We start from the raw sequence: 20,579 nt of genomic DNA on the forward strand, positions 1-20,579 counted from the left end.
CATGAATACATTAATACACCTTGAATAAATAAAACAAATTGACAGTGCAATGTATATATACGGTATATATCATGATAAAACTCTAGGCCTATTTGGTTCACGGTGGGTTCCACGACACATGATGACCTGCAGTGTTGTTCCTTCAATTAACTTTAGACACATGTTCCCTTTACATTATGCTCTGATATTGCTATGCAATGTAATGGAATGATATGGAATGAAGTGAAAGCTAACATTTTCCGTGCATTTTAGGACAACAGAAGACTATAACTTCACAAAAGTGTGAAATATAGAGCTAGAACTGCATTCTGAAGTTAAGCATGACAAACAAGAAAACATTAGTAACTGTCTTTAAGTTAAGTATTACTAGATTACATTTTTTAATGGTATTTTCTGTTGCTTATTAGTCTTGCTGTGTCATTCTGCTCGGTGAAGGATCCTGGACATTCCCACCCAGAAACATGTTCAGATCGACATTAACCTAATCCACTGTCATAAATATGTCCAGTAATTGCTAAATAAAATGTGAAAGTAAGTTTATCTGAAGCTGTACAAGGCTTCTTTGACAAGAATCAAGAATTAATTTTTCATGCCAGTGTTGGCAGTCATGCAATAAAGCCAATTCAAACAGTAATCAGCAATGACGCTATTGCTGGCTTGACAGAATCCATGACATCAGCACAAGGAAGGATGCAGTGATGAGACTGATGTTGTGGCTTACTCCACTTGAAACCTCTGTAAAGGTTGAGAAAAGAAAACAAGACATTGCTTTAAAAGATAAAGAAACAAATCTGTAATGAAAAAAAAAAGTGGTAGTATTCAATATTGCTTACGTGTGCCATCTACAGAAATGGAGGTGGTATCAATGTTGAAGGCTGTGATGTTTGAAGCTGCTCCAACCAAAACATTTCCAATCTGAGTGCCAGTAGGAGCAGATGTTGATGAAAATCTAAGGTCCATGGTTTGGATGATTGATCCATTACTGCAAATGGAATTACAACATATTATATTGTTTCATTCGTTTAAATTCATGATCAGTGCTCTTAGGATTTTATCATCATAACATGAACAAATTACCTGAATGAATTCACCGTGATGGTGCGGAACGAAGAAAAAGCTTCTCTGTAGAAAGGTCCAAGCTACAGAAATACAAACAAATCATTTGATTTGCTTTAGTTTTTTTACTTGTGCATTGTCTTTTCAATTAACCTAAAACTGCCAGCAGTATTATTATTCCAATATTTTCAATGACTACCAGTTAATTTATCTATGTCCTTTTTACTGTAAATTAAACAGTTTTGAAAAATAACTAAAAACCAGGAATAAAATGCATTGTTTTGTTAATCTATCATCTATTACTTACTGTTGACACTAGCAATGCGGCTCGAGCTTGAAACGCTGGAGATAATGGATTCAACAAGTCACTTGTAAATGTCTCTCTTGGAGATCTGAAAGTCAATAGCCTTGTTATGACCTCGGCAGTTGTAGTGGTAACTGTAGTTGCAGCACTGGTAGCTATAGTTGCAGCACTTGTAGCTGTAGTTGCAGGACTGGCAGTTGTCGTTGCAGCACTGGTAGCCGTAGTTGCAGCACTTGTAGCTGTAGTTGCAGGATTCATAGTTGTAGTTGTTACAGCAATGGTGGGCGATGCAGTCGAATTTAATGTAGTTGTTTCTTCAGTAAAAAATAAAAAGATATAATAAATGAATAATGGTAGCCAGGTGGCCTTCTCTCGAACAAACAACCACAGTACAACATGATTATATTTTCTAGTCCTAGTTTAAATAGTCTTGTCACAGTGGACTTCATGGTAATTATTTGAATGCTCATTGTCAAACCAGCAATTTGTAAAAAAAAAAAAAAAAAGAGTTCAGGACAGGACACACACCAACTCACTGACTCTGATAGATGAATTACAAATTACATGGGATACACTTCTTTCCGTTAAAAAACATTGGAGTGAAATGCAGGCTCAGTGTTCACTTACGAAGTACAGTGACGGACGTGGCATCAACAGTGATGTTGAAGGTACTGTTCGGGTTAGACACAGCATCTACTAAGGTTTTTGCAACATCTGCAGCCTGTGGGATTTCTTGAGTCAAATTAGTTTGAGCGAACACAATCCCAACCCTTGCAGTAGTCAGAGCTGCTCGTGTTGTGGAGGAAGCTTGGCTGCATCATGAAAGAAAAAAATCATCAAATTATATTAAAATTAATAATTTATGAATATGTGTCATATTAAATCTTTTGTGTCATTATTACATTTTAACATTGTGAATAAAGTAAGTAGGACTCTGAAGAAAGTAAATGTTACCTGAACTCAATCACAAAAGTGCGGATGAAAAGATTGCCATATCTGTCTCTGTAGATGATATTATACTGTCCAAAAAAAGAAAATAGAAAAAATTAACAAACTTAAAATACAGTAATCTCCAAATTTAAATAAAAAAACTGCAAAAGAAAGAAACCAAAGAAATAATGACAGTGAATACTAACCACAGCTACAACTGTTTGCTCAAGATCCTTGAATTGTGGGCTGTTTTTATCATTGAGTTCTTCGACAAATTGTTGTACCAAGTTTGTTGCTAGGACAACAACTGTTGCGGGAGCTTCAGTAAGTGTTGCTGTAGTTGTTGTTGGCACCAATGTTGTTGTAGGTGACGCAGTTGTTGTAAGTGCCGGAGTTGTTGTCGGCGCGGACGTTGTTGTTGGCACCGGTGTTGTTGTCGCCGCGGGCGTTGTTGTCGCCGCGGGCGTTGTTATTGGGGCCAGAGTTGTTGTTGGCACGGGGGTTGTTGTAGGTGCGGGTGTTGTTGTTGGCACCGGTGTTGTTATAGGTGCGAGAGTTGTTGTCGGCGCGGGTGTTGTTGTAGGTGCCGGAGTTGTTGTCGGTGCGGGCATTGTTGTAGGTGCCGGAGTTGTTGTCGGTGCGGGCGTTGTTGTTGGCACGGGGGTTGTTGTAGGTGCGGGAGTTGTTGTCGGCGCGGGTGTTGTTGTAGGTGCCGGAGTTGTTGTCGATGCGGGCGTTGTTGTAGGTGCGAGAGTTGTTGTAGGGGCGAGCGTTGTTGTTGGCACAGGTGTTGTTGTAGGTGCCGGAGTTGTTGTCGGTGCAGGCGTTGTTGGGGCCAGAGTTGTTGTTGGCACGGGGGTTGTTGTAGGTGCGGGTGTCGTTGTAGGTGCCGGAGTTGTTGTCGGTGCGGGCGTTGTTGTAGGTGTCGGAGTTGTTGTTGGCACCGGCGTTGTTGTAGGTGCGAGAGTTGTTGTCAGGGCAAGCGTTGTTGTTGGAACCGGTGTTGTTGTTGGCACGGGGGTTGTTGTAGGTGCCGGAGTTGTTGTAGGTGCCGGAGTTGTTGTCGGTGCGGGCGTTGTTGTTGGCACGGGGGTTATTGTAGGTGCGGGAGTTGTTGTCGGCGCGGGTGTTGTTGTAGGTGTTGGAGTTGTTGTCGGTGCAGGCGTTGTTGTTGGTATCGGAGTTGTTGTTGGAACCAGTGTTATTGTAGGTGCCGGAGTTGTTGTTGGCACGGGGGTTGTTGTAGGTACGGGAGTTGTTGTCGGTGCCGGAGTTGTTGTAGGGGCGAGCGTTGTTGTTGGCACCTGTGTTGTTGTAGGTGCCGGAGTTGTTGTTGGCACTGGTGTTGTTGTGGGTGTGAGAGTTGTTGTAGGGGCCGGCGTTGTTGTTGGCACAGGTGTTGTTGTAGGTGCCGGAGTTGTTGTCGGTGCGGGCGTTGTTGTAGGTGCGAGAGTTGTTGTTGGCACCGGCGTTGTTGTAAGTGCCGGAGTTGTTGTCGGCGCGGACGTTGATGTTGGCACCGGTGTTGTTGTAGGTGCCGGAGTTGTTGTCGGCGCGGACGTTGATGTTGGCACCGGTGTTGTTGTAGGTGCGGGAGTTGTTGTTGGTGCGGGCGTTAATGTTGGGGCCAGAGTTGTTGTTGGCACGGGGGTTGTTGTAGGTGCGGGTGTTGTTGTTGGCACCGGCGTTGTTGTAGGTGCAAGAGTTGTTGTCGGGGCGGCTGTTGTTGTAGGTGCCAGATTTGTTATCGGTGTGGGCGTTGTTGTTGGCACCGGGGTTGTTGTAGTTGCGGGAGTTGTTGTCGGCGCGGGTGTTGTTGTAGGTGCGGGAGTTGTTGTCGGCGCGGGTGTTGTTGTTGGCACCGGCGGTGTTGTAGGTGCGAGAGTTGTTGTCGGGGCGAGCGTTGTTGTTGGCACAGGTGTTATTGTAGGTGCCGGAGTTGTTGTCGGTGCGGGCGTTGTTGTTGGCACCGGGGTTGTTGTAGGTGCGGGAGTTGTCGGCGCGGGTGTTGTTGTAGGTGCCGGAGTTGTTGTCGGTGCGGACGTTGTTGTAAATGTCAGAGTTGTTGTTGGAACCAGTGTTGTTGTAGGTGCCAGAGTTGTTGTTGGCACAGGGGTTGTTGTAGGTACGGGAGATGTTGTCGGTGCCGGAGTTGTTGTAGGGGCGAGCGTTGTTGTTGGCACCGGTGTTGTTGTAGGTGCCGGAGTTGTTGTTGGCACCGGTGTTGTTGTAGGTGTGAGAGTTGTTGCAGGGGTCGGCATCGTTGTTGGCACAGGTGTTGTTGTAGGTGCCGGAATTGTTGTTGGCACAGGTGTTGTTGAAGGTGCAGGAGTTGTTGTCGGCGCAGGCATTGTTGAAGGTGCAAGAGTTGTTGTTGGCACGGGGGTTGTTGTAGGTGCGGGTGTTGTTGTAGGTGCCGGAGTTGTTGTCGGTGCGGGCGTTGTTGTAGGTGTCGGAGTTGTTGTTGGAACCAGTGTTGTTGTAGGTGCCATAGTTGTTGTTGGCACGGGGGTTGTTGTAGGTACGGGAGTTGTTGTCGGTTCCGGATTTGTTGTAGGGACGAGCGTTGTTGTTGGCACCTGTGTTGTTGTAGGTGCCGGAGTTGTTGTAGGTGCCGGAGTTGTTGTTGGCACTAGTGTTGTTGTAGGTGTGAGAGTTGTTGTCGGTGCGGGCGTTGTTGTAGGTGCGAGAGTTGTTGTAGGGGCGGGCGTTGTTGTTGGCACAGGTGTTGTTGTAGGTGCCGGAGTTGATGTCGGTGCAGGCGTTGTTGTAGGCACGGGGGTTGTTGTAGGTGCGGGAGTAGTTGTCAGGACGGGTGTTGTTGTAGGTGCCAGAGTTGTTGTTGGCACGGGGGTTGTTATAGGTGTGAGAGTTGTTGTTGGCGCGGGTATTGTTGTAGGTGCCGGAGTTGTTGTCGGTGCGGGAGTTGTTGTAGGTGTCGGAGTTGTTGTTGGCACCGGCGTTGTTGTAGGTGCGAGAGTTGTTGTCAGGGCGAGCGTTGTTGTTGGAACCGGTGTTGTTGTAGGTGCGGGGGTTGTTGTCGGCGCGGGTGTTGTTGTAGGTGCCGGAGTTGTTGTCGTTGCAGGCGTTGTTGTAGGCACCGGTGTTGTTGTAGGTGCGGGAGTTGTTGTCGGCGCGGGCGTTGTAGGGGCTATAGTTGTTGTTAGCACGGGGGTTGTTGTAGGTGCCGGAATTGTTGTAGGTGCCGGAATTGTAGGTGTCGGAGTTGTTGTTGGCACCGGCGTTGTTGTAGGTGCGAGAGTTGTTGTCAGGGCGAGCGTTGTTGTTGGAACCGGTGTTGTTGTTGGCACGGGGGTTGTTGTAGGTGCCGGAGTTGTTGTCGGTGCGGGCGTTGTTGTTGGCACGGGGGTTGTTGTAGGTGCGGGAGTTGTTGTCGGCACGGGTGTTGTTGTAGGTGCTGGAGTTGTTGTCGGTGAGGGCGTTGTTGTAGGTGTCGGAGTTGTTGTTGGAACCAGTGTTGTTGTAGGTGCAGGAGTTGTTGTTGGCACGGGGGTTGTTGTAGGTACAGGAGTTGTTGTCGGTGCCGGAGTTGTTGTAGGGGCGAGCGTTGTTGTTGGCACCTGTGTTGTTGTAGGTGCCGGAGTTGTTGTAGGTGCCGGAGTTGTTGTTGGCACTGGTGTTGTTGTGGGTGTTAGAGTTGTTGTAGGGGCGGGCGTCGTTGTTGGCACAGGTGTTGTTGTAGGTGCCGGGGTTGTTGTCGGTGTGGGCGTTGTTGTCGGTGCGGGCGTTGTTGTTGGTGCGGGAGTTGTTGTCGGCGCAGGCGTTGTTGAAGGTTTAAGAGTTGTTGTTGGCACGGGGGTTGTTGTAGGTACGGGTGTTGTTGTAGGTGTCGGAGTTGTTGTCAGGGCGAGCGTTGTTGTTGGAACCGGTGTTGTTGTAGGTGCCGGAGTTGTTGTAGGTGCCGGAGTTGTTGTTGGCACTGGTGTTGTTGTGGGTGTTAGAGTTGTTGTAGGGGCGGGCGTCGTTGTTGGCACAGGTGTTGTTGTAGGTGCCGGGGTTGTTGTCGGTGTGGGCGTTGTTGTCGGTGCGGGCGTTGTTGTTGGTGCGGGAGTTGTTGTCGGCGCAGGCGTTGTTGAAGGTTTAAGAGTTGTTGTTGGCACGGGGGTTGTTGTAGGTACGGGTGTTGTTGTAGGTGCCGGAGTTGTTGTCAGGGCGAGCGTTGTTGTTGGAACCGGTGTTGTTGTAGGTGCGGGGGTTGTTGTCGGCGCGGGTGTTGTTGTAGGTGCCGGAGTTGTTGTCGTTGCAGGCGTTGTTGTTGGCACCTGTGTTGTTGTAGGTGCCGGAGTTGTTGTAGGTGCCGGAGTTGTTGTTGGCACTAGTGTTGTTGTAGGTGTGAGAGTTGTTGTAGGGGCGGGCGTTGTTGTTGGCACAGGTGTTGTTGTAGGTGCCGGAGTTGTTGTCGGTGCAGGCGTTGTTGTAGGCACGGGGGTTGTTGTAGGTGCGGGAGTAGTTGTCAGGACGGGTGTTGTTGTAGGTGCCTGAGTTGTTGTTGGCACCGGCGTTGTTGTAAGTGCCGGAGTTGTTGTCGGCGCGGGCGTTGTAGGGGCTATAGTTGTTGTTAGCACGGGGGTTGTTGTAGGTGCCGGAATTGTTGTCGGTGCGGGCGTTCTTGTAGGTGTCGGAGTTGTTGTTGGCACCGGCGTTGTTGTAGGTGCGAGAGTTGTTGTCAGGGCGAGCGTTGTTGTTGGAACCGGTGTTGTTGTTGGCACGGGGGTTGTTGTAGGTGCCGGAGTTGTTGTCGGTGCGGGCGTTGTTGTCGGCACGGGGGTTGTTGTAGGTGCAGGAGTTGTTGTCGGCACGGGTGTTGTTGTAGGTGCTGGAGTTGTTGTCGGTGAGGGCGTTGTTGTAGGTGTCGGAGTTGTTGTTGGAACCAGTGTTGTTGTAGGTGCAGGAGTTGTTGTTGGCACTAGTGTTGTTATAGGTGTGAGAGTTGTTGTAGGGGCGGGCGTCGTTGTTGGCACAGGTGTTGTTGTAGGTGCCGGGGTTGTTGTCGGTGTGGGCGTTGTTGTCGGTGCGGGCGTTGTTGTTGGTGCGGGAGTTGTTGTCGGCGCAGGCGTTGTTGAAGGTTTAAGAGTTGTTGTTGGCACGGGGGTTGTTGTAGGTACGGGTGTTGTTGTAGGTGCCGGAGTTGTTGTCAGGGCGAGCGTTGTTGTTGGAACCGGTGTTGTTGTAGGTGCGGGGGTTGTTGTCGGCGCGGGTGTTGTTGTAGGTGCCGGAGTTATTGTCGTTGCAGGCGTTGTTGTAGGCACCGGTGTTATTGTAGGTGCGGGAGTTGTTGTCGGCGCGGGCGTTGTAGGGGCTATAGTTGTTGTTAGCACGGGGGTTGTTGTAGGTGCGGGGGTTTTTGTAGGTGCCGGAATTGTTGTAGGTGCCGGAATTGTTGTCGGTGCGGGCGTTGTTGTAGGTGTCGGAGTTGTTGTTGGAACCAGTGTTGTTGTAGGTGCCATAGTTGTTGTTGGCACCGGGGTTGTTGTAGGTACGGGAGTTGTTGTCGGTTCCGGATTTGTTGTAGGGACGAGCGTTGTTGTTGGCACCTGTGTTGTTGTAGGTGCCGGAGTTGTTGTAGGTGCCGGAGTTGTTGTTGGCACTAGTGTTGTTGTAGGTGTGAGAGTTGTTTTAGTGGCGGGCGTTGTTGTTGGCACAGGTGTTGTTGTAGGTGCCGGAGTTGTTGTCGATGCGGGCGTTGTTGTAGGTGCGAGAGTTGTTGTAGGGGCGGGCGTTGTTGTTGGCACAGGTGTTGTTGTAGGTGCCGGAGTTGTTGTCGGTGCAGGCGTTGTTGGGGCCAGAGTTGTTGTTGGCACGGGGGTTGTTGTAGGTGCGGGTGTCGTTGTAGGTGCCGGAGTTGTTGTCGGTGCGGGCGTTGTTGTAGGTGTCGGAGTTGTTGTTGGCACCGGCGTTGTTGTAGGTGCGAGAGTTGTTGTCAGGGCAAGCGTTGTTGTTGGAACCGGTGTTGTTGTTGGCACGGGGGTTGTTGTAGGTGCCGGAGTTGTTGTAGGTGCCGGAGTTGTTGTCGGTGCGGGCGTTGTTGTTGGCACGGGGGTTATTGTAGGTGCGGGAGTTGTTGTCGGCGCGGGTGTTGTTGTAGGTGTTGGAGTTGTTGTCGGTGCAGGCGTTGTTGTTGGTATCGGAGTTGTTGTTGGAACCAGTGTTATTGTAGGTGCCGGAGTTGTTGTTGGCACGGGGGTTGTTGTAGGTACGGGAGTTGTTGTCGGTGCCGGAGTTGTTGTAGGGGCGAGCGTTGTTGTTGGCACCTGTGTTGTTGTAGGTGCCGGAGTTGTTGTTGGCACTGGTGTTGTTGTGGGTGTGAGAGTTGTTGTAGGGGCCGGCGTTGTTGTTGGCACAGGTGTTGTTGTAGGTGCCGGAGTTGTTGTCGGTGCGGGCGTTGTTGTAGGTGCGAGAGTTGTTGTTGGCACCGGCGTTGTTGTAAGTGCCGGAGTTGTTGTCGGCGCGGACGTTGATGTTGGCACCGGTGTTGTTGTAGGTGCCGGAGTTGTTGTCGGCGCGGACGTTGATGTTGGCACCGGTGTTGTTGTAGGTGCGGGAGTTGTTGTTGGTGCGGGCGTTAATGTTGGGGCCAGAGTTGTTGTTGGCACGGGGGTTGTTGTAGGTGCGGGTGTTGTTGTTGGCACCGGCGTTGTTGTAGGTGCGAGAGTTGTTGTCGGGGCGGCTGTTGTTGTAGGTGCCAGATTTGTTATCGGTGTGGGCGTTGTTGTTGGCACCGGGGTTGTTGTAGTTGCGGGAGTTGTTGTCGGCGCGGGTGTTGTTGTAGGTGCGGGAGTTGTTGTCGGCGCGGGTGTTGTTGTTGGCACCGGCGGTGTTGTAGGTGCGAGAGTTGTTGTCAGGGCGAGCGTTGTTGTTGGCACAGGTGTTATTGTAGGTGCCGGAGTTGTTGTCGGTGCGGGCGTTGTTGTTGGCACCGGGGTTGTTGTAGGTGCGGGAGTTGTCGGCGCGGGTGTTGTTGTAGGTGCCGGAGTTGTTGTCGGTGCGGACGTTGTTGTAAATGTCGGAGTTGTTGTTGGAACCAGTGTTGTTGTAGGTGCAGGAGTTGTTGTTGGCACGGGGGTTGTTGTAGGTACAGGAGTTGTTGTCGGTGCCGGAGTTGTTGTAGGGGCGAGCGTTGTTGTTGGCACCGGTGTTGTTGTAGGTGCCGGAGTTGTTGTTGGCACCGGTGTTGTTGTAGGTGTGAGAGTTGTTGCAGGGGTCGGCATCGTTGTTGGCACAGGTGTTGTTGTAGGTGCCGGAATTGTTGTTGGCACAGGTGTTGTTGAAGGTGCAGGAGTTGTTGTCGGCGCAGGCATTGTTGAAGGTGCAAGAGTTGTTGTTGGCACGGGGGTTGTTGTAGGTGCGGGTGTTGTTGTAGGTGCCGGAGTTGTTGTCGGTGCGGGCGTTGTTGTAGGTGTCGGAGTTGTTGTTGGAACCAGTGTTGTTGTAGGTGCCATAGTTGTTGTTGGCACGGGGGTTGTTGTAGGTACGGGAGTTGTTGTCGGTTCCGGATTTGTTGTAGGGACGAGCGTTGTTGTTGGCACCTGTGTTGTTGTAGGTGCCGGAGTTGTTGTAGGTGCCGGAGTTGTTGTTGGCACTAGTGTTGTTGTAGGTGTGAGAGTTGTTGTCGGTGCGGGCGTTGTTGTAGGTGCGAGAGTTGTTGTAGGGGCGGGCGTTGTTGTTGGCACAGGTGTTGTTGTAGGTGCCGGAGTTGATGTCGGTGCAGGCGTTGTTGTAGGCACGGGGGTTGTTGTAGGTGCGGGAGTAGTTGTCAGGACGGGTGTTGTTGTAGGTGCCAGAGTTGTTGTTGGCACGGGGGTTGTTGTAGGTGCGAGAGTTGTTGTTGGCGCGGGTATTGTTGTAGGTGCCGGAGTTGTTGTCGGTGCGGGAGTTGTTGTAGGTGTCGGAGTTGTTGTTGGCACCGGCGTTGTTGTAGGTGCGAGAGTTGTTGTCAGGGCGAGCGTTGTTGTTGGAACCGGTGTTGTTGTAGGTGCGGGGGTTGTTGTCGGCGCGGGTGTTGTTGTAGGTGCTGGAGTTGTTGTCGTTGCAGGCGTTGTTGTAGGCACCGGTGTTGTTGTAGGTGCGGGAGTTGTTGTCGGCGCGGGCGTTGTAGGGGCTATAGTTGTTGTTAGCACGGGGGTTGTTGTAGGTGCCGGAATTGTTGTAGGTGCCGGAATTGTAGGTGTCGGAGTTGTTGTTGGCACCGGCGTTGTTGTAGGTGCGAGAGTTGTTGTCAGGGCGAGCGTTGTTGTTGGAACCGGTGTTGTTGTTGGCACGGGGGTTGTTGTAGGTGCCGGAGTTGTTGTCGGTGCGGGCGTTGTTGTTGGCACGGGGGTTGTTGTAGGTGCGGGAGTTGTTGTCGGCACGGGTGTTGTTGTAGGTGCTGGAGTTGTTGTCGGTGCGGGCGTTGTTGTAGGTGTCGGAGTTGTTGTTGGAACCAGTGTTGTTGTAGGTGCAGGAGTTGTTGTTGGCACGGGGGTTGTTGTAGGTACAGGAGTTGTTGTCGGTGCCGGAGTTGTTGTAGGGGCGAGCGTTGTTGTTGGCACCTGTGTTGTTGTAGGTGCCGGAGTTGTTGTAGGTGCCGGAGTTGTTGTTGGCACTGGTGTTGTTGTGGGTGTTAGAGTTGTTGTAGGGGCGGGCGTCGTTGTTGGCACAGGTGTTGTTGTAGGTGCCGGGGTTGTTGTCGGTGTGGGCGTTGTTGTCGGTGCGGGCGTTGTTGTTGGTGCGGGAGTTGTTGTCGGCGCAGGCGTTGTTGAAGGTTTAAGAGTTGTTGTTGGCACGGGGGTTGTTGTAGGTACGGGCGTTGTTGTAGGTGTCGGAGTTGTTGTCAGGGCGAGCGTTGTTGTTGGAACCGGTGTTGTTGTAGGTGCCGGAGTTGTTGTAGGTGCCGGAGTTGTTGTTGGCACTGGTGTTGTTGTGGGTGTTAGAGTTGTTGTAGGGGCGGGCGTCGTTGTTGGCACAGGTGTTGTTGTAGGTGCCGGGGTTGTTGTCGGTGTGGGCGTTGTTGTCGGTGCGGGCGTTGTTGTTGGTGCGGGAGTTGTTGTCGGCGCAGGCGTTGTTGAAGGTTTAAGAGTTGTTGTTGGCACGGGGGTTGTTGTAGGTACGGGTGTTGTTGTAGGTGTCGGAGTTGTTGTCAGGGCGAGCGTTGTTGTTGGAACCGGTGTTGTTGTAGGTGCGGGGGTTGTTGTCGGCGCGGGTGTTGTTGTAGGTACCGGAGTTGTTGTCGTTGCAGGCGTTGTTGTTGGCACCTGTGTTGTTGTAGGTGCCGGAGTTGTTGTAGGTGCCGGAGTTGTTGTTGGCACTAGTGTTGTTGTAGGTGTGAGAGTTGTTGTAGGGGCGGGCGTTGTTGTTGGCACAGGTGTTGTTGTAGGTGCCGGAGTTGTTGTCGGTGCAGGCGTTGTTGTAGGCACGGGGGTTGTTGTAGGTGCGGGAGTAGTTGTCAGGACGGGTGTTGTTGTAGGTGCCTGAGTTGTTGTTGGCACCGGCGTTGTTGTAAGTGCCGGAGTTGTTGTCGGCGCGGGCGTTGTAGGGGCTATAGTTGTTGTTAGCACGGGGGTTGTTGTAGGTGCCGGAATTGTTGTCGGTGCGGGCGTTCTTGTAGGTGTCGGAGTTGTTGTTGGCACCGGCGTTGTTGTAGGTGCGAGAGTTGTTGTCAGGGCGAGCGTTGTTGTTGGAACCGGTGTTGTTGTTGGCACGGGGGTTGTTGTAGGTGCCGGAGTTGTTGTCGGTGCGGGCGTTGTTGTCGGCACGGGGGTTGTTGTAGGTGCGGGAGTTGTTGTCGGCACGGGTGTTGTTGTAGGTGCTGGAGTTGTTGTCGGTGAGGGCGTTGTTGTAGGTGTCGGAGTTGTTGTTGGAACCAGTGTTGTTGTAGGTGCAGGAGTTGTTGTTGGCACGGGGGTTGTTGTAGGTACAGGAGTTGTTGTCGGTGCCGGAGTTGTTGTAGGGGCGAGCGTTGTTGTTGGCACCTGTGTTGTTGTAGGTGCTGGAGTTGTTGTAGGTGCCGGAGTTGTTGTTGGCACTAGTGTTGTTATAGGTGTGAGAGTTGTTGTAGGGGCGGGCGTCGTTGTTGGCACAGGTGTTGTTGTAGGTGCCGGGGTTGTTGTCGGTGTGGGCGTTGTTGTCGGTGCGGGCGTTGTTGTTGGTGCGGGAGTTGTTGTCGGCGCAGGCGTTGTTGAAGGTTTAAGAGTTGTTGTTGGCACGGGGGTTGTTGTAGGTACGGGTGTTGTTGTAGGTGCCGGAGTTGTTGTCAGGGCGAGCGTTGTTGTTGGAACCGGTGTTGTTGTAGGTGCGGGGGTTGTTGTCGGCGCGGGTGTTGTTGTAGGTGCCGGAGTTGTTGTCGTTGCAGGCGTTGTTGTAGGCACCGGTGTTATTGTAGGTGCGGGAGTTGTTGTCGGCGCGGGCGTTGTAGGGGCTATAGTTGTTGTTAGCACGGGGGTTGTTGTAGGTGCGGGGGTTTTTGTAGGTGCCGGAATTGTTGTAGGTGCCGGAATTGTTGTCGGTGCGGGCGTTGTTGTAGGTGTCGGAGTTGTTGTTGGAACCAGTGTTGTTGTAGGTGCCATAGTTGTTGTTGGCACGGGGGTTGTTGTAGGTACGGGAGTTGTTGTCGGTTCCGGATTTGTTGTAGGGACGAGCGTTGTTGTTGGCACCTGTGTTGTTGTAGGTGCCGGAGTTGTTGTAGGTGCCGGAGTTGTTGTTGGCACTAGTGTTGTTGTAGGTGTGAGAGTTGTTTTAGTGGCGGGCGTTGTTGTTGGCACAGGTGTTGTTGTAGGTGCCGGAGTTGTTGTCGGTGCGGGCGTTGTTGTAGGTGCGAGAGTTGTTGTAGGGGCGGGCGTTGTTGTTGGCACAGGTGTTGTTGTAGGTGCCGGAGTTGATGTCGGTGCAGGCGTTGTTGTAGGCACGGGGGTTGTTGTAGGTGCGGGAGTAGTTGTCAGGACGGGTGTTGTTGTAGGTGCCAGAGTTGTTGTTGGCACCGGCGTTGTTGTAAGTGCCGGAGTTGTTGTTTGCACCGGCGTTGTTGTAGGTGCGAGAGTTGTTGTCAGGGCGAGCGTTGTTGTTGGAACCGGTGTTGTTGTAGGTGCGGGGGTTGTTGTCGGCGCGGGTGTTGTTGTAGGTGCTGTAGTTGTTGTCGTTGCAGGCGTTGTTGTAGGCACCGGTGTTGTTGTAGGTGCGGGAGTTGTTGTCGGCGCGGGCGTTGTAGGGGCTATAGTTGTTGTTAGCACGGGGGTTGTTGTAGGTGCGGGGGTTGTTGTAGGTGCCGGAATTGTTGTCGGTCCGGGCGTTCTTGTAGGTGTTGGAGTTGTTGTTGGCACCGGCGTTGTTGTAGGTGCGAGAGTTGTTGTCAGGGCGAGCGTTGTTGTTGGAACCGGTGTTGTTGTTTGCACGGGAGTTGTTGTAGGTGCCAGAGTTGTTGTCGGTGCAGGCGTTGTTGTTGTTGGCACGGGGGTTGTTGTAGGTGCGGGAGTTGTTGTCGGCACGGGTGTTGTTGTAGGTGCTGGAGTTGTTGTCGGTGAGGGCGTTGTTGTAGGTGTCAGAGTTGTTGTTGGAACCAGTGTTGTTGTAGGTGCAGGAGTTGTTGTTGGCACAGGGGTTGTTGTAGGTACGGGAGTTGTTGTCGGTGCCGGAGTTGTTGTAGGGGCGAGCGTTGTTGTTGGCACCTGTGTTGTTGTAGGTGCCGGAGTTGTTGTAGGTGCCGGAGTTGTTGTTGGCACTGGTGTTGTTGTGGGTGTTAGAGTTGTTGTAGGGGCGGGCGTCGTTGTTGGCACAGGTGTTGTTGTAGGTGCCGGGGTTGTTGTCGGTGTGGGAGTTGTTGTCGGTGCGGGCGTTGTTGTTGGTGCGGGAGTTGTTGTCGGCGCAGGCGTTGTTGAAGGTGCAAGAGTTGTTGTTGGCACGGGGGTTGTTGTAGGTGCGGGTGTTGTTGTAGGTGCCGGAGTTGTTGTCGGTGCGGGCGTTGTTGTAGGTGTCGGAGTTGTTGTTGGCACGGGGGTTGTTGTAGGTGCGGGTGTTGTTGTAGGTGCCGGAGTTGTTGTCGGTGCGGGCGTTGTTGTAGGTGCCGGAGTTGTTGTCGGTGCGGGCGTTGTTGTAGGTGCCGGAGTTGTTGTCGGTGCGGGCGTTGTTGTTGGCACGGGGGTTGTTGTAGGTGCGGGAGTTGTTGTCGGCGCGGGTGTTGTTGTAGGTGCCGGAGTTGTTGTCGATGCGGGCGTTGTTGTAGGTGCGAGAGTTGTTGTAGGGGCGAGCGTTGTTGTTGGCACAGGTGTTGTTGTAGGTGCCGGAGTTGTTGTCGGTGCAGGCGTTGTTGGGGCCAGAGTTGTTGTTGGCACGGGGGTTGTTGTAGGTGCGGGTGTCGTTGTAGGTGCTGGAGTTGTTGTCGGTGCGGGCGTTGTTGTAGGTGTCGGAGTTGTTGTTGGCACCGGCGTTGTTGTAGGTGCGAGAGTTGTTGTCAGGGCAAGCGTTGTTGTTGGAACCGGTGTTGTTGTTGGCACGGGGGTTGTTGTAGGTGCCGGAGTTGTTGTAGGTGCCGGAGTTGTTGTCGGTGCGGGCGTTGTTGTTGGCACGGGGGTTATTGTAGGTGCGGGAGTTGTTGTCGGCGCGGGTGTTGTTGTAGGTGTTGGAGTTGTTGTCGGTGCAGGCGTTGTTGTTGGTATCGGAGTTGTTGTTGGAACCAGTGTTATTGTAGGTGCCGGAGTTGTTGTTGGCACGGGGGTTGTTGTAGGTACGGGAGTTGTTGTCGGTGCCGGAGTTGTTGTAGGGGCGAGCGTTGTTGTTGGCACCTGTGTTGTTGTAGGTGCCGGAGTTGTTGTTGGCACTGGTGTTGTTGTGGGTGTGAGAGTTGTTGTAGGGGCCGGCGTTGTTGTTGGCACAGGTGTTGTTGTAGGTGCCGGAGTTGTTGTCGGTGCGGGCGTTGTTGTAGGTGCGAGAGTTGTTGTTGGCACCGGCGTTGTTGTAAGTGCCGGAGTTGTTGTCGGCGCGGACGTTGATGTTGGCACCGGTGTTGTTGTAGGTGCCGGAGTTGTTGTCGGCGCGGACGTTGATGTAGGTGCCAGATTTGTTATCGGTGTGGGCGTTGTTGTTGGCACCGGGGTTGTTGTAGTTGCGGGAGTTGTTGTCGGCGCGGGTGTTGTTGTAGGTGCGGGAGTTGTTGTCGGCGCGGGTGTTGTTGTTGGCACCGGCGGTGTTGTAGGTGCGAGAATTGTTGTCGGGGCGAGCGTTGTTGTTGGCACAGGTGTTATTGTAGGTGCCGGAGTTGTTGTCGGTGCGGGCGTTGTTGTTGGCACCGGGGTTGTTGTAGGTGCGGGAGTTGTCGGCGCGGGTGTTGTTGTAGGTGCCGGAGTTGTTGTCGGTGCGGACGTTGTTGTAAATGTCGGAGTTGTTGTTGGAACCAGTGTTGTTGTAGGTGCCAGAGTTGTTGTTGGCACAGGGGTTGTTGTAGGTACGGGAGATGTTGTCGGTGCCGGAGTTGTTGTAGGGGCGAGCGTTGTTGTTGGCACCGGTGTTGTTGTAGGTGCCGGAGTTGTTGTTGGCACCGGTGTTGTTGTAGGTGTGAGAGTTGTTGCAGGGGTCGGCATCGTTGTTGGCACAGGTGTTGTTGTAGGTGCCGGAATTGTTGTTGGCACAGGTGTTGTTGAAGGTGCAGGAGTTGTTGTCGGCGCAGGCATTGTTGAAGGTGCAAGAGTTGTTGTTGGCACGGGGGTTGTTGTAGGTGCGGGTGTTGTTGTAGGTGCCGGAGTTGTTGTCGGTGCGGGCGTTGTTGTAGGTGTCGGAGTTGTTGTTGGAACCAGTGTTGTTGTAGGTGCCATAGTTGTTGTTGGCACGGGGGTTGTTGTAGGTACGGGAGTTGTTGTCGGTTCCGGATTTGTTGTAGGGACGAGCGTTGTTGTTGGCACCTGTGTTGTTGTAGGTGCCGGAGTTGTTGTAGGTGCCGGAGTTGTTGTTGGCACTAGTGTTGTTGTAGGTGTGAGAGTTGTTGTCGGTGCGGGCGTTGTTGTAGGTGCGAGAGTTGTTGTAGGGGCGGGCGTTGTTGTTGGCACAGGTGTTGTTGTAGGTGCCGGAGTTGATGTCGGTGCAGGCGTTGTTGTAGGCACGGGGGTTGTTGTAGGTGCGGGAGTAGTTGTCAGGACGGGTGTTGTTGTAGGTGCCAGAGTTGTTGTTGGCACGGGGGTTGTTATAGGTGTGAGAGTTGTTGTTGGCGCGGGTATTGTTGTAGGTGCCGGAGTTGTTGTCGGTGCGGGAGTTGTTGTAGGTGTCGGAGTTGTTGTTGGCACCGGCGTTGTTGTAGGTGCGAGAGTTGTTGTCAGGGCGAGCGTTGTTGTTGGAACCGGTGTTGTTGTAGGTGCGGGGGTTGTTGTCGGCGCGGGTGTTGTTGTAGGTGCTGGAGTTGTTGTCGTTGCAGGCGTTGTTGTAGGCACCGGTGTTGTTGTAGGTGCGGGAGTTGTTGTCGGCGCGGGCGTTGTAGGGGCTATAGTTGTTGTTAGCACGGGGGTTGTTGTAGGTGCCGGAATTGTTGTAGGTGCCGGAATTGTAGGTGTCGGAGTTGTTGTTGGCACCGGCGTTGTTGTAGGTGCGAGAGTTGTTGTCAGGGCGAGCGTTGTTGTTGGAACCGGTGTTGTTGTTGGCACGGGGGTTGTTGTAGGTGCCGGAGTTGTTGTCGGTGCGGGCGTTGTTGTCGGCACGGGGGTTGTTGTAGGTGCGGGAGTTGTTGTCGGCACGGGTGTTGTTGTAGGTGCTGGAGTTGTTGTCGGTGAGGGCGTTGTTGTAGGTGTCGGAGTTGTTGTTGGAACCAGTGTTGTTGTAGGTGCAGGAGTTGTTGTTGGCACGGGGGTTGTTGTAGGTACAGGAGTTGTTGTCGGTGCCGGAGTTGTTGTAGGGGCGAGCGTTGTTGTTGGCACCTGTGTTGTTGTAGGTGCCGGAGTTGTTGTAGGTGCCGGAGTTGTTGTTGGAACCTGTGTTGTTGTGGGTGGGAGAGTTGTTGTAGGGGCGGGCGTCGTTGTTGGCACAGGTGTTGTTGTAGGTGCCGGGGTTGTTGTCGGTGTGGGCGTTGTTGTCGGTGCGGGCGTTGTTGTTGGTGCGGGAGTTGTTGTCGGCGCAGGCGTTGTTGAAGGTTTAAGAGTTGTTGTTGGCACGGGGGTTGTTGTAGGTACGGGTGTTGTTGTAGGTGTCGGAGTTGTTGTCAGGGCGAGCGTTGTTGTTGGCACCGGTGTTGTTGTAGGTGCCGGAGTTGTTGTAGGTGCCGGAGTTGTTGTTGGCACTGGTGTTGTTGTGGGTGTTAGAGTTGTTGTAGGGGCGGGCGTCGTTGTTGGCACAGGTGTTGTTGTAGGTGCCGGGGTTGTTGTCGGTGTGGGCGTTGTTGTCGGTGCGGGCGTTGTTGTTGGTGCGGGAGTTGTTGTCGGCGCAGGCGTTGTTGAAGGTTTAAGAGTTGTTGTTGGCACGGGGGTTGTTGTAGGTACGGGTGTTGTTGTAGGTGTCGGAGTTGTTGTCAGGGCGAGCGTTGTTGTTGGAACCGGTGTTGTTGTAGGTGCGGGGGTTGTTGTCGGCGCGGGTGTTGTTGTAGGTGCCGGAGTTGTTGTCGTTGCAGGCGTTGTTGTTGGCACCTGTGTTGTTGTAGGTGCCGGAGTTGTTGTAGGTGCCGGAGTTGTTGTTGGCACGGGAGTTGTTGTAGGGGCGAGAGTTGTTGTAGGGGCGGGCGTTGTTAATGGCACAGGTGTTTTTGTAGGTGCCGGAGTTGTTGTCGGTGCAGGCGTTGTTGTAGGCACGGGGGTTGTTGTAGGTGCGGGAGTTGTTGTCAGGACGGGTGTTGTTGTAGGTGCCTGAGTTGTTGTTGGCACCGGCGTTGTTGTAAGTGCCGGAGTTGTTGTCGGCGCGGGCGTTGTAGGGGCTATAGTTGTTGTTAGCACGGGGGTTGTTGTAGGTGCCGGAATTGTTGTCGGTGCGGGCGTTCTTGTAGGTGTCGGAGTTGTTGTTGGCACCGGCGTTGTTGTAGGTGCGAGAGTTGTTGTCAGGGCGAGCGTTGTTGTTGGAACCGGTGTTGTTGTTGGCACGGGGGTTGTTGTAGGTGCCGGAGTTGTTGTCGGTGCGGGCGTTGTTGTCGGCACGGGGGTTGTTGTAGGTGCGGGAGTTGTTGTCGGCACGGGTGTTGTTGTAGGTGCTGGAGTTGTTGTCGGTGAGGGCGTTGTTGTAGGTGTCGGAGTTGTTGTTGGAACCAGTGTTGTTGTAGGTGCAGGAGTTGTTGTTGGCACGGGGGTTGTTGTAGGTACAGGAGTTGTTGTCGGTGCCGGAGTTGTTGTAGGGGCGAGCGTTGTTGTTGGCACCTGTGTTGTTGTAGGTGCTGGAGTTGTTGTAGGTGCCGGAGTTGTTGTTGGCACTAGTGTTGTTATAGGTGTGAGAGTTGTTGTAGGGGCGGGCGTCGTTGTTGGCACAGGTGTTGTTGTAGGTGCCGGGGTTGTTGTCGGTGTGGGCGTTGTTGTCGGTGCGGGCGTTGTTGTTGGTGCGGGAGTTGTTGTCGGCGCAGGCGTTGTTGAAGGTTTAAGAGTTGTTGTTGGCACGGGGGTTGTTGTAGGTACGGGTGTTGTTGTAGGTGCCGGAGTTGTTGTCAGGGCGAGCGTTGTTGTTGGAACCGGTGTTGTTGTAGGTGCGGGGGTTGTTGTCGGCGCGGGTGTTGTTGTAGGTGCCGGAGTTGTTGTCGTTGCAGGCGTTGTTGTAGGCACCGGTGTTATTGTAGGTGCGGGAGTTGTTGTCGGCGCGGGCGTTGTAGGGGCTATAGTTGTTGTTAGCACGGGGGTTGTTGTAGGTGCGGGGGTTTTTGTAGGTGCCGGAATTGTTGTAGGTGCCGGAATTGTTGTAGGGGCGAGCGTTGCTGTTGGCACCTGTGTTGTTGTAGGTGCCGGAGTTGTTGTTGGCACTGGTGTTGTTGTGGGTGTGAGAGTTGTTGTAGGGGCCGGCGTTGTTGTTGGCACAGGTGTTGTTGTAGGTGCCGGAGTTGTTGTCGGTGCGGGCGTTGTTGTAGGTGCGAGAGTTGTTGTTGGCACCGGCGTTGTTGTAAGTGCCGGAGTTGTTGTCGGCGCGGACGTTGATGTTGGCACCGGTGTTGTTGTAGGTGCCGGAGTTGTTGTCGGCGCGGACGTTGATGTTGGCACCGGTGTTGTTGTAGGTGCGGGAGTTGTTGTTGGTGCGGGCGTTAATGTTGGGGCCAGAGTTGTTGTTGGCACGGGGGTTGTTGTAGGTGCGGGTGTTGTTGTTGGCACCGGCGTTGTTGTAGGTGCGAGAGTTGTTGTCGGGGCGGCTGTTGTTGTAGGTGCCAGATTTGTTATCGGTGTGGGCGTTGTTGTTGGCACCGGGGTTGTTGTAGTTGCGGGAGTTGTTGTCGGCGCGGGTGTTGTTGTAGGTGCGGGAGTTGTTGTCGGCGCGGGTGTTGTTGTTGGCACCGGCGGTGTTGTAGGTGCGAGAATTGTTGTCGGGGCGAGCGTTGTTGTTGGCACAGGTGTTATTGTAGGTGCCGGAGTTGTTGTCGGTGCGGGCGTTGTTGTTGGCACCGGGGTTGTTGTAGGTGCGGGAGTTGTCGGCGCGGGTGTTGTTGTAGGTGCCGGAGTTGTTGTCGGTGCGGACGTTGTTGTAAATGTCGGAGTTGTTGTTGGAACCAGTGTTGTTGTAGGTGCCAGAGTTGTTGTTGGCACAGGGGTTGTTGTAGGTACGGGAGATGTTGTCGGTGCCGGAGTTGTTGTAGGGGCGAGCGTTGTTGTTGGCACCGGTGTTGTTGTAGGTGCCGGAGTTGTTGTTGGCACCGGTGTTGTTGTAGGTGTGAGAGTTGTTGCAGGGGTCGGCATCGTTGTTGGCACAGGTGTTGTTGTAGGTGCCGGAATTGTTGTTGGCACAGGTGTTGTTGAAGGTGCAGGAGTTGTTGTCGGCGCAGGCATTGTTGAAGGTGCAAGAGTTGTTGTTGGCACGGGGGTTGTTGTAGGTGCGGGTGTTGTTGTAGGTGCCGGAGTTGTTGTCGGTGCGGGCGTTGTTGTAGGTGTCGGAGTTGTTGTTGGAACCAGTGTTGTTGTAGGTGCCGGAGTTGTTGTTGGCACCGGCGTTGTTGTAGGTGCGGGAGTTGTTGTCGGTTCCGGATTTGTTGTAGGGACGAGCGTTGTTGTTGGCACCTGTGTTGTTGTAGGTGCCGGAGTTGTTGTAGGTGCCGGAGTTGTTGTTGGCACTAGTGTTGTTGTAGGTGTGAGAGTTGTTGTCGGTGCGGGCGTTGTTGTAGGTGCGAGAGTTGTTGTAGGGGCGGGCGTTGTTGTTGGCACAGGTGTTGTTG

Source organism: Cyclopterus lumpus, chromosome 18 (genome assembly GCF_009769545.1).
Source record: "Cyclopterus lumpus isolate fCycLum1 chromosome 18, fCycLum1.pri, whole genome shotgun sequence".
Taxonomy (NCBI): domain Eukaryota; kingdom Metazoa; phylum Chordata; class Actinopteri; order Perciformes; family Cyclopteridae; genus Cyclopterus; species Cyclopterus lumpus.